Source organism: Chenopodium quinoa, unplaced genomic scaffold (genome assembly GCF_001683475.1).
Source record: "Chenopodium quinoa cultivar QQ74 unplaced genomic scaffold, ASM168347v1, whole genome shotgun sequence".
NCBI lineage: Eukaryota > Viridiplantae > Streptophyta > Magnoliopsida > Caryophyllales > Amaranthaceae > Chenopodium > Chenopodium quinoa.
The window spans coordinates 9,763,014-9,776,332 of NW_018742738.1; the positions used below are offsets into that span (position 1 = coordinate 9,763,014).

Below are 13,319 nucleotides of genomic sequence, written 5' to 3' on the forward strand. Positions count from 1 at the left end.
CAATAAAATATCAAGCAACATGATAAATAAATATCACAATAATAATCATGAACAATAATAATAACAATAAAAATAATCATCATCGGAATAATAACAATAATATTCATAATCATCATAAATTATAACAATTATAATCATAATCATGTTCATGTTAATATTAAAGCATAATAATAGCAAGATCCTAGGCATGATACTAACAAGATTAATAACAAATCCTAGCATGCCACTAAGCAATAAAAATCAAATCTTTTACCCTAACATGATACTAATAATCATAAATATTAGGAAGAACATAGGAAGCATCGTAGCAATCATATTAAATATTAAAATTACCCTAGACATGATACTAGGAATATCATAATAACAATATAAACATGATTTCTACATCATAACATCAATCAAATCAATAAAGTACTTACTTTGATGCCTCGTACCTCTTTCTAATAACAAAATACACACGTTAGTAACTTCAAGGAAAATAATAATTAAAACTATTTAAATTAAATAATTGAAAGAGAGATTTGGGACCAAACCCTCAGAAATTAAACCTTTCACGTCTAGGGCGAAGGCGACTTCGAATATGGCTAGGTGTTTCTAAGTCTTGCGAATGCGGAATTTTGTATGAAAAGAAAAAGAAGAAAGAAAGAATGTTGAAGAGAGATGAATGATTTAGAGAATGCTAAAGAATAATGATTGTTGATGAATGACGGATGTAGATGATTAATGGTGAGAATTGGTGAATGATAGATGTAGATGATGAATGGAAACGGAGTTTTTAATACGATATTTATAGAGAAAATCAGCCAAAAAAGACAATTTAACAAAACAGAGTCTGACGCTCAGAAAACAGGGCTGGCGCCAACTCTGGCTAGCTGGCGCCAGGCACCAGCCATAGCGCCAGGCGTCAATGGCTAGCGCCAGGCGCCAGGCCTGGTTACAGGTGCCAAGGCCGGGGGTTAGGCGCCAAGCCTGATTCCAACGCGTTTTTGAAAATCCGATAAGTTTACCGTACTGGAGGATAAAATAATATAATTTCCTCGAAACTGCTATTTGAGTTTGATTAAAACTCTGAAGTCAATTTACCAATGCTAATTGAATTAGGAATGAAAAGAACTTTCTAGAAGATTCTAGAAGACTAAAACCATTCCTAATTGCATTAGGAATGATAAATCTTATTAGGCTCTCCCCTAGATCATTGGGCCATACATAAAGCTCAAACCGGGCCCAGTTTGGTAAATTTCCATAACTTCCTCAATACTCATCGGAATTGGGCTTATAATATATCGTTGGAAAGTTTTTTGCAAGCCCCATCCAACTACACTATTATTGGACCTATATCATGGACCAACCAAACTGGATTGGCTGTTTTCTTAAAATAAGTTTTCAAAAACAAAGAGAAGAGAAAAAAATAAAAACTATCCGCAACACTAGACCTTTCCACACTTTCGTTTCATTCGATTATGATTCGGCGTGAAAGGTACTCATCACTGGGTTTGGTTTTGGGGAGAAACAAATGGGTGTCTACAAGTCTCCTCTCATTGTTATTTTTCTACTTAAATTTTATAGGAAGGATGCTGATGGTACAAATGCTTCTTTTAAAAGAAATAGACCAACAACAACTAAGCGAGGTGCAACATGCATGAAGAAGGTTGTTCGATCAAGGAATAGAAAAATGGTATTTCCAGTACAGTGGAACTCAAAAGGCCAACCTATTGGAAATAATAGTGTGATAATGTCAAGTTATTTGGGAGCCACAGCACAAAGCATAATTCCTATCAATTATGAAGATTGGGATCGAGTTCCTTATGCTTTGAAAAATGCAATTTGGGAAGATGTCTCGGTAATAATGTTCTCTTATATCATGATTTTGTAGTATTAATCAGTTCTTTACTTTTTATTTAAATTAGTTTGATTTAGTGATTTTTGTTTTTTTTTTTTCTTTTATGATAGAAAACATTTAACATTCCTGAACAAAAGAAGAAAAAAAGGATCATTTTAAAGCAACAGACAAGATGAGGTATTTTAGGTGCTTTTTAACAAGAAATTGGCTCTACGATGACCATGGGAATATACGTGATGAGAAACCAAAGTTATATCCATTTATTCAGAAATCTGATTGGGAGTCCTTTGTGAGCAGTCGATTGTCTGATGAATTTAAGGTAAATTGCTCAACCTAGATTATAATTATTATTTTTAGCATATATCCTATAGAATGCACTTGCTTATCAGAATCATATTGGACAGAAAACTAGCGAGGATAATCGACACAGAGCAAAGAAAAACAAATGTCCTCAAAAGCGTTCTCGTAGAGGATGTGCTCGCTTAGAGCAGGATATGGTAAGTTGTAAACCCAAAGTGTTTTATAAATCTCTATTTCCACTAGAAGATCATTAATTTCCTCTGCATTAGTTTCACCTTTGTCTTTTCAGTGTTGAGATTTTAGTTATAAATCATGCTTTCTCTTTAAAGCTAGCATTTTTTCCTTTGCTAGAGTGAGTAATTTAGTGTAGGATGGTTAGTCATGGAGATTTTCAAGCTATATTGTATAATACATTTCATGCACTCTAGTTTTTCTCTAATGTAATACCGTGAAATGGAGATCGTGACTTTTTTCATGCAGTTAGCTGAGTTGGCTTCTATTGATAATTTAATGACTTCTATACCACGAGCATCTATGTGGAAGGCTATACGAAGTGACAAAAAAACCTGGAAAGAAAGCTCAAGAAGTTGCGGATAAAAGTGAGTGTTTTCACACCTCTTTTAATTATTTACTATTTAAACCCAAATTTTGTTCCTCCTACAACTAGCCTAAGAAACTATGCTGAACTCTTGAAACACAGGATGTGTTTTATACTCAAGAAATTTGACATGTTTTTTATTTTTCTATTAATGTTATTTTTAATCGATTGTTATTTAGGATATGCTAGAAAAGCTTGCTATTAATGGCGAGTTTCCAGATTCCGGGCCCTAGGATGTGCTCTTCAAGGCTTTAGGAAATAAGGTAGAGCATGGAGGTCGTGTAAGGGGTGTTGGTTCTGGTGTCAATATCACAGATTATTTTGGAAGTTTAAAAAATTCTAAAGAGTCACAAGATGAGGCAAAGGAATTAAAATCAATGGTGATGGCTATGTCAAACGAGTTAAGGGAGTTGAGATCGTTAGTAAATTTAGGAACTCTGTCCAAGAAGACAACTATTTGTGATACTATCATTGCCGAAGAAAATGAGGAGGAGCTCACTCCAAGTTGCAGTAGTCCTATCGAATTTCCAGAGGTATATTCTGAACTCATCTATATACTGATAAACATACAGGATAATATAGTATGCTGAAATTTGTGTACTGAATCCCCCTTTTCCTTTAATAGATTATAAAGATTATTTGTCATGTGTCTGATTAAATTGAAATTGAAATCTCTGATGATATAGGGCGTGACTGCATGTGAACTAGTACTCTCAGAGCCAAGTTATCGCGTTGTGGCTATAGGAAAGGTGTATAACATCCCAAATGTTGCACGTGTTGTACATGGTGTACCACTACTGTCCAACCAAGTTAGAGTGTCGATTAAGTACATTTATGAGAAACAAGCTCTGATACCAGTACCTCTTAAAGATGAAGCTTATACTCTAAATGAAGCTCTAGGCACACATGTTGCTTGGCCTTGCCATTTAGTAACTATTGCTGGAAAGGTTTGTCAATTATTTAACCCATCTATGTACCAACATTGCAGAATATAAACTATAAAAACTATCTAATTTATTTTGATACAAACTTGTAAAATGCAGACCCCAACACAGCCTACATCAAAAGCAAAACAAACTAGTTGCACCAAGGGTTCAAAAAACGATGTACACTGATTCACATTATTTTATTTTACACATTCTTAATTTTCTAAAAATATATTATCAGATGAGCATAGGAATGGTTAAACTATCAACCTATTACTGAAATTATATGTAAATATTCTTACAGAACCAAGTTAATACCTTTCCAAGCTTGCATACTACATCAAATGCATTAAAGACGGATCACTCCCTGGGCAAACCAATACAAAGTTTAGTTATCTTTGGTGTTATTCTATTACTATATAAACACACATACTTTGCTTAGTCATTTGCCTTCAGCTTGGATAATGTACAATATTCATGACATTGTCTAAGATGAGTGTTTTTGTTAACATAATTAATTATTGGGGAGAATGATATAGATTCCAATCTATAACCCTTAATAAAAATGGGAAGTTAGTAACAGTAACTTTTGGAGTTATTACACAAACACCCCCGAAATTAATGGAATTCCGAAATTGCCCTGTATTCTAATTGGTTGATGCTTCATGCTTGACAGCTTGAGCGCTTTTCCACCGACTTCCCTTGCCTACTCCCTTAGCTCTCTTTCTTCTCATCTCAAAAAAAAGCTCAGAGTATTTATGGAAACAAGGAGAGAGAAACTAGAGAGAAAAAATATGTCTTCCTTCAACAACAATGGCGATGAGCTCAAAACCACCTATCATCCCTTCGACGATGTTTATGGGAGCTTGTGGAAGATGATATTTGATGTAGTTTTCTCCGATCTTCAGGTATAATTCTGCTCCTTTCTTAATATTAAACTACCAACTAAAATAACAAAAACTCCATTTGTAATTCAATTTTTTTTTTTTAAATATCCAGAATCATTTCTGGTGGAATTCGGTTTAATAGGATGTCGTGATTTGGGAATTGAGCTATGGGAATTAAGTTATGCAAATTAAGCTAATGGAATTATGTGAAAATTGATTCATGACAAGCTGAATTAATGTGGTATGATCTAATGACTTCTTCTTTGTTACCAGGATTCGTGGTGGAGGTGGTATTTCGAATCTCTCTCACACTCACTCTCTAAACTTACCATTGGAGCAGTTTTTGAGTTTAGTTTTTTTCTTTGAATTAGCTGATCAATTACCACTCCTCTCTTGTGAAATCGATTCCTCCAGTTTCGGCCCGCCGTCTCCGAGGTTCCCGTTCAGTCTGAGATTGTGTTTCAATTTCCTCCATTAAAGCATCTTCTTGAGGTAAGATCTCTATCCTTTTTATAATCATCTAATATCAATTTTGACAATCTTTTAACAGTAATCCTTTTTTTTGCTACGTTTCTTCATTAAGCTTCTTAATTAATTTTCTCAAATTCGATTAATAACTCGAACTATTTTTAAATGACTGAGTGGTGATGAAACCTAAGAAAGGGAAAAAGAGGAGAGAAACTGTGATGAACGGCGCCGGAAATAATAGCCATCAATTTGATGAAACTCAGAAATTTGTAAGGTATTTTCTCTCTTTCAATTTGATGTGGTTGAATAGAAATATGTAAAAATTGCTCATTTCTAGAAAATTAGGCTGTAATTTTTTTCAAGGGCTTTTGCTCAGATTCTGTAATTTAGATTTTTGTTTTTTAATCATCAAAAATCATTTCTCGATCTAGCATTTCATTGTTAATCGAATTAGGTTGTTATTATACTTGGATTTTAAAATAATTATCAAGTTTCTTTGGAATTTTGAACAAATTAGGGTGTATTTTTATTTTTTTACTCGACTTTATACCGCCCTCCAATTTCAAGCAATTGCAAAAAATAAAAAATTCTGGAACTCTGTGTACACGACAGTGGAACAGCAACCATACCAATTCCAGTTACTCGGAATTGCCGGTGATGTCCCTTGCTCACCAACCTCATACTCTTTCATCAACACCCTGAGCTTGAAGTTGTTGCTTAAGATATTCGCAGGTTAGTGAATATTTCAATCAATACCATAAGAAAATCTCTTTTATCAACACCAACCTCGTACTCTTTCATCTCACTCCTACTGCATCTGTTAGTGAATCTAGAGTCTTCTTGATGATGAAGGGAGCGTACTTTTTTGAGTTGTTTTGTTTTTTAATGTTGAGTTATGAAATTATGAGTGATTTTGGAGGTGGATTTTGTGTGTTTGTTTATCACAATCAATAATAATCAATTTGTGGAATTTGTTTTTGTATTGTTCAATTTCAGATTACTATTAATTGGTTGCTCTTGTAATTTTGGATTGGTTCAAATTTTGTGATGAGAGTCTATTTGTTGAAATCAATTACTGAAGAATATATCGGCTTATTTGACTGATTTTTTTTCTGTTTTGGTTTATTGTTTGTTGCTGCCTTCTTCTCACTGTCAGAGTGTTAGAGCTGCTGGAGCAAATGCGGAGGTTTGTTTCTGCGGATTGTATCTATATTCTTTATGGAAATGAAAATGAATCACTGTTGTTATGAACGGTAACATGAGAAGTAGCGTACTACAGCTTATACGAGGAAAGAGCCTTTGATAATATCGTTATATCACCTGGCCCTGGTTCTGTAATCTGTGCTGCTAATATAGGTGAGAGTCGTGAGACTCTTCTGCTCAACATGCTTTCAATAGAAGTTATGAAAGTCACTTTAATTTTTTACTTATTCATGTGCAATCTTGTAATTTTTTACTTATGAAGATATGAAGTTATGCAATCTGTGCTGCTAATATGTTTGAACTGTGCTTGTTTCCAAGATTTATTAAGCTGATTTATAAAATTTAGTAATGATATGTTTGTCCAAAATTGATTAATGTTGCAATCTTATATAGTTATTGCTTAATCCTGATGTTATTGCTTAATCCTTAGTGTCTGCTAGAACTAATATCTTATACAACACATCTGATCTGCTCCTCTCCTTTTGAATTCAATCAAGATGAAACCCACTCAAAAAAGGTTGGTGACCTGCAGCTACTATTGTAATGTAGTTGAGAATTGACTTTGAAATAAACTTCTCTTACTTAGCTGATGACTTTATGAGAAGTATATTCTATTAAGCTTTTGATTGCTCTCTTCTCTTATTTTATATCGTTTTCTCTACCTGTTGACGGCTCTGAATATCCTCTTGTTGATTTCATGTCTATCTTTATTTCGTTATTTTACAACAGCTTTGGTGAATAAGTTTCATATGCATTTGTATTTCATCATTCAAAAACGGCTTTGGTGACTGGTTTGCCTTAATGAAAAGCAAAGAAAGAGAGATAATCAGGATATTTGGATTTGCAAGCAAGTTGTTTCAGCAGAAAAAGCTATAATGGTTTAATTTATGACACTGCTATCCTGTTTTATGTTTTTGAATTCCTTGAACCTAGGAACCATGTAGATTTTGTGAAAATACTCTATATTTTTATTTTCAATAAACATAAAACCTTCTTTTCCAATTACCGGTGGTGGTGTGGTTTATTTATTTATTTATGTCATATCTTATCACCAACTACCATGGGTTATCTTTTTCATTTACCAGTCTACACAATCAAGAAAAAATGTCTTAATTGAGGAGTTGAGGTTTATGGGTTATACTATTGCGCTTGTCTATTATTTATTATATTGGTAAGTATATCCTTTATAACTGCAGTCATTTGATGTAGTCTTCAATTCGGGATGGAATCTCACAGTCATACGAACTCACCCTTGCAGGGCCATAACAATGTCAAGGATGGTGATTCTTCATCTCATACTGGAAGCTGTATATTGAAGTCTATAAGGAGTGCTTTCAACTTTTGGTTTGACCAAAATGCATGTTTCTACAAGTAGACAAACTGTATAAAAATGTTAATAGAAAATTAGAAACCATTCTTATGAGGGCAAAATGGTTTGACCAAAATGCATGTTTCTATAAGCAATTTTCATAGAAATCATGTATACTTGTACAGTATAGGTTTACTGACCATATAACTTCAATTTCTTTATTCGTTCGTTGTTTTGTTGGAATGTTGGATGAATCTCAACGTGTATAATACGAGAATATTATGTTGAAAAATGAGATGATCAAAAGTCATTGTACTGCTCTCAGTTTCTTATTGATGTAGAGTTCTTACAAGTTATTTCGGTAATTGTTCACTTTTCCTTGGGCAATCATATACTGATCGAGGATTTGATGAAAACATATACGGGGCGTTTGGAATGTGGGAATGAGAGTTTGGGGATTGAAAGGTGGGAATGGGATTTGGGAATTAATTGATGGGAATACATAAAAATATGCTAATACCTTGTTTGGATAGTAGATGGGAATATATAGGACATAAATAACAATTTTACAAAATACCCTTATTAAGATTGTTATTTAATTCTTTTCATTAATGGCAAAAATCTCATTTTTCTTCTTATTCCCATTCCCATTCCCATTCATTTATTGCCTACCCTCACTAGGTAATAAAAGGGTGGGAATTCACCTGTAAATAACCCATTCACAAACCCCTTTTTATTCCGATTCCCACCAATCAAACAAGGCTTATTTTTTATATTGAGATTAAAACTCCCAATCCCACCCTCAATTCCCACTTACCAAAACCGCCATAGTGAAAGTAAAGAAAGTTAAAGAAGACATGTAGTTGTAAAATTGTTACTCTCTTTTTCTCAATCAAAATTTAGGGTAAGAGTCAAGGACATTTAAAAACCCATTGAGAATGTAGGACTGTAGATTAGAGGGTGAAAGCGAGAAACACTTAAGAAAACCTATTGAGAGAGAGATACCTATAAGTTATGAAGTCATTACAAAGGAGCAAAAAGTATAGGAAGATACGGAATTTTGGGAATTAAAGGAACGAAAGACAAATAATACTTTTTAGAGTGTAATTGAGTAAGAAGTAACCATTGAGAATGTAAGAATGAAGATAAGAGGGTGAAGGTGAGAAACACTTAAGAAAACCTATTGAGAGACAGAGAGAGAAAGAGAGAGATACACCTATAAGTTATGAAGTCTGTACAAAGGAGCAAAAAGAATAGGAAGATAGAGAGTTTTGGGAATTAAAGGAACAAAAGACAAATAATACTTTTTAGAGTATAATTGGGTAAGAAGTAACCATTGAGAATGTAGGACTGTAGATAAGAGGGTGAAAGTGAGAAACACTCAAGAAAACCTATTGAGAGAGAGAGAGAGAGAGAGAGAGAGAGAGAGAGAGAGAGAGAGAGAGAGAGAGAGAGAGAGAGAGAGAGAGAGAGAGAGAGAGAGAGATACCTATAAGTTATGAAGTCAGTACAAAGGAGCAAAAAGAATAGGAAGATAGAGAGTTTTGAGAATTAAAGGAACGAAAGACGTATAATACTTTTTAGAGTGTAATTGAGTAAGGAGTTGACAATACTTTTTAGAAACTTTCTAAAATGGTTGAAATAATAAAAGACGAGTTAAAGATGAGAAAGCTAAAGGCCGGGAAGGAGAAAAAGAGATAACAATATAGGAGGAGTAGATTTCGACAACTAGATTTAGACAATCTTTTTTCAGTAATCAATAAATGTTATTAATTAAACAATGTGCTTTTGTGACAATTGAGGCATCAAATTGATTAAAGTCACCTTTAGAATATATTTATCAACATTATGATATAACCGTGTTAGATTCATGAGTAAATGTTTTGTTTATATTTGTACAACCACAGTTATAGATAGCTTTAGAAAGATAGAGGATAGGAGGTAGGAAAGGGGAGAGGAGTTGGACAGACACGAGAGATGAGAGAAAAAAAGATAGGGAGTAAGAAATAGGAGAGGGAGAGAGAGAAAAAACGAGGAGGGATAGGAAGAGAGGGGCGCGAGAAAAGATACATCGAGAGAGAAATAGAGGGAGAGAGAGAAGGGTAAAGAGAGAAAAAGAGACAAACAAATAGACAGAGAAGGCAATGCCGAGAGAAAGAGAGGATTAGGAGACGAAGGTGCTAGGAGAGAGAGAGAGAGAAAGAGAGAAAGAAAGAAAGAAATAAATAGGGTTAAGAGATGAAGGTGCTAGAAAAGAAAAATAAAGGGAGGTTGAGAGAGAAAGGTGATATATATGAAAGAGAGAGAAAGGTGTTATAAAAGAGAGAGAAGGCAAGCTAAAACAGAAAAATAAAAGACAAGCCATGAGCTAAGAGTAAAGGACATGTCGGAGATTGTTAAAGAAGTGTTGGGAGAAAGGAGCCAATAGATAGGAAAGAGGATCTGGAAGATCGAGAAGAGAGAAATAGAAAAAGAAAGAGGAAAAATATAGTGAGATAGAGAGAGAACGAGGGCAAGAGAAATATAATTGAAGAGGTCGAAGATCGAAAAAAATTCGTGAATTAAATAGAGAGAGGGGGCTAGGAAAGAGATATAGAGTGATAAAGAGAGAAAGAAAGAGACTAGAAGAAAAAGGAAGATCAAGAGAAGCTGGGAGAGATAGACAGATAGATGGCTCAGGGGAGAGAGAGAGAAAGAGAGGGAGAAAGTGCAACCTATAGTTTTAAAAGCTCATTTTTAGAATGGAATAAGGACAAGAAGAATTAGGAAGGAAAGAAAGAGAGGGAGAGAAAGAGTTTGGGCCAATAAAGGAAGAATGAAACGAGTAAAATGGGAGCAAGTGAACCAAAATTTTTCAAAGCCATTAAAAAAAAGTGGGAACATATAGACAAAGTTAGGAAGGAGATAAATCAAAAAGAAAGAGAGAGATTAATATTAATTAGTAAAATTAAAAGTCACTAAGTAGTAAGAAAATGAATTATCGTGCATTCCATGTTTACATATACACAATAACACTCTTAAAAATACATATTTAATCAACCTACTATATTAGAATTCAACTTACTCTATTGTTCAAAGCCCTAAGAGCTCTTTCCTTAAACAACACCAGAACAACATATTTATGATAGTTAGAAAACAACTTTAAAGACAAATATTAATTATGCGAATAAACTTATAATTGTGAAAAACTTATTAATTAAATCATAATAAACATATATCAAGAATTAGGGATTATTATTTACTGAAGATGCTCGATCGCTCAAATGTAACTAATTAGCATAAACCAAACTTATGTGCGTTTATATAATCTTAGAGATAAAAACACACAATTAACATTACATATATTGCACCGATTAATCCTTAAATTTGTGCTAAGCAAAACTATTTGAAAATTCGAATATTTGTTGATCCAATCCGTATCTAATACAAAAAATTTGGATTTTTGATCTGAAAAAATTGGATATCGGATATTCAAGATAATCACACACAATAATAACATTAATGATACAACAAGCTCTTTTTACAATTCATTAAATTATGCTCCCCTAATCAGCATGTTAATAACACCTCAAACTACGAAACACGATCGCATCCACGAAGCTTACATATCTTACCGTCAGGGGGGCACTCGCGTAGCGCGTGCTCCAACGACTAGTAACACCAAAAGTCAAAGAAAAAGAAGTTGCTCAATCTTGGCAAGCAAAAAAACTTGAAGAGCGGACAACATCAAAGACTAAGCTTACAACAGTTGACATGGAAGTAGTTATTAATGTTGATACCCTACCCCATGAATTAAGATTGACATTTATGTATGCTAAAAGAATGAAAAAAGACGAGCAGATAATGATTCCTATGGAAGAAGCAATAGTGAATCAAACTTAACAAATTTATATGGGCAAGGAGGAGATTTTTCAATTAATTGCCCAAGAAGAAATAGGTGCCTGCCACATGTCTGCATATATCATGCAAGTCAATCTACTATTTTCCTTGCTATTGGAAAATATTACCGTGATCTTTCTTTCTTTTATTTTTTATATCATTGCCTCCACCAACTATGATATTTTTTTAAAAAAAAATTGCCTTTTTTTTTATTTTGTTAGACTGTTACAAAATAGTAATTTATAAATCATTAAATGAAGAAAAAATAAGGTGATATGAGATGATAATGATCACCGGACTTAAATTGTTTTTTTTTTAAATAAATTGAAATAAAAGCTTTATATATGTTTAATTTATTAATAATATTATGTTAATAATGTGTTTAGGTATTTAAACTAAATCCTTTTTTTGTATCAGGTTAATGTATCGCAATTGTCAAGCAACGGGGAAGAGCAAATTTGGGTTTTATGTCCATCCTCAATATCTTTAGTGGTGCAAAGCAGACATGAAGAAAAGATTCAAGAGAACCGTGTAGAACGACCACGTTATATTGTTAATGCACTTCAGGGGATTACAAGGAAAGAAAAAGTTTATTTGGCACCAAAAAATACTGGGTTAGTGTAATCGTATATATATATTTCATGTCCATTTTTAAATTAATGCATATATTGGTTACTATATATGACTTACAATCATGAACTCAATGTGTAGGCGCCATTGGATATTATGTGTGATTGATCCAGAAGCTAATGTTGTCTATTATTTGGACCCCTTACGAAAGGAAAATTATCCTATTAGAGATGATTTACGTAGCGTTGTGGAGACGTTAGCTTGATTATTAAAATACTATGATGAATTTTTTTATCCATACATTTGACAATATTTATATTTTACTTTTCCTTTAAAAGTTTGAAATATATTTTCCCATTTGATAGGGCATTACTTATATATCAAAATCAAGTTGTAGGAAGTAAGAAGGTGAAGAAAAGTACAACTAGGTCCAAAATTCAGGTACTTATTTGCATATCACTTTCATGTCGATAAACTTGTAGTATCTAGATTTCAGAGTGTATTTTTTTTTTGTGTTTGTTTAAGATTATGTGATATCTATAACAAAAAATTTAAAAAAAAAAAAAGGAAACATATGATGAATCTAATTTTTTTTTTAGAAAAGATAGTCATTAGTGCCTAAGTGCCTTACTCCGTAGGATACTAATTAATATAACCCAAATTTGTTATAGCTTGTCTTTTATAAGTAAGTTGGAGTCATTGTTATGTCTTTCCGCTCTATTTATTTTACTTATTTTTATGCAATGTCCTCGTCAGACTAATGGTGTATATTGTGGTTACTATGTCCTAAGGTTCATGCGAGATATCATTGCTCATAACCAACCACAAATTCTGGAAATGGTAAATTTATTGTTATGTTTTATTTGTATTAAAAATTAACTAGTGCTTTGATTATTGATTAGAATTTATTCAATATGTGCAGTACTTTTCAGATTGTTTATGGCCCAACTATAGCACAGAGCAAATTGATGAAGTGAAAACTTAGTTGGCACGCCACTTCTCTACTTTGCTAGTTGATTTAGGAAATTAAAACCAATTGGTGGACAAATCATTATATTTAGATTTCTTATTAGTTTAATGTTTCTAAGATTCTTAAAGTTAAGATTATGAATGCTTCATTTTTTTTTTTCTATTACAATGGACACCGTGAAACTTATTGGTTTTTATTTTATATATATACAATCAATTTGGTTGTGTAAATTTAGTTGTGTTTTTATTTATTGATAGTCAGATTAAGTTCTTAGTTAATTGATAGCAACGATTCAAGACCTTTACTTTAACAACAAACAAACTATTCACATTACAAACGGTTAGAATATCAATATTGACAGTGGTTAAA

At 32.9% G+C, this 13,319-nt stretch overlaps 1 long non-coding RNA gene across 4 annotated transcripts; it reads left to right on the forward strand.

Annotated features, from left to right (window-relative positions):
* The first annotated feature begins 4,378 nt into the window (after window positions 1-4,378).
* LOC110724215 lies at window positions 4,379-7,867 on the forward strand. Of its 4 annotated transcripts, none has more exons than XR_002511908.1 (6): window positions 4,379-4,572; window positions 4,825-5,293; window positions 5,632-5,751; window positions 6,176-6,375; window positions 7,308-7,393; window positions 7,481-7,867. It is a non-coding gene; the product is annotated as an uncharacterized LOC110724215 (long non-coding RNA). The 4 variants fall into 4 exon arrangements; XR_002511909.1 differs by lacking the exon at window positions 7,308-7,393 and having other exon boundaries at window positions 4,382-4,572; window positions 4,825-4,838; window positions 4,923-5,293; XR_002511906.1 differs by lacking the exon at window positions 7,308-7,393 and having other exon boundaries at window positions 4,381-4,572.
* The last annotated feature ends 5,452 nt before the right edge of the window (window positions 7,868-13,319 follow it).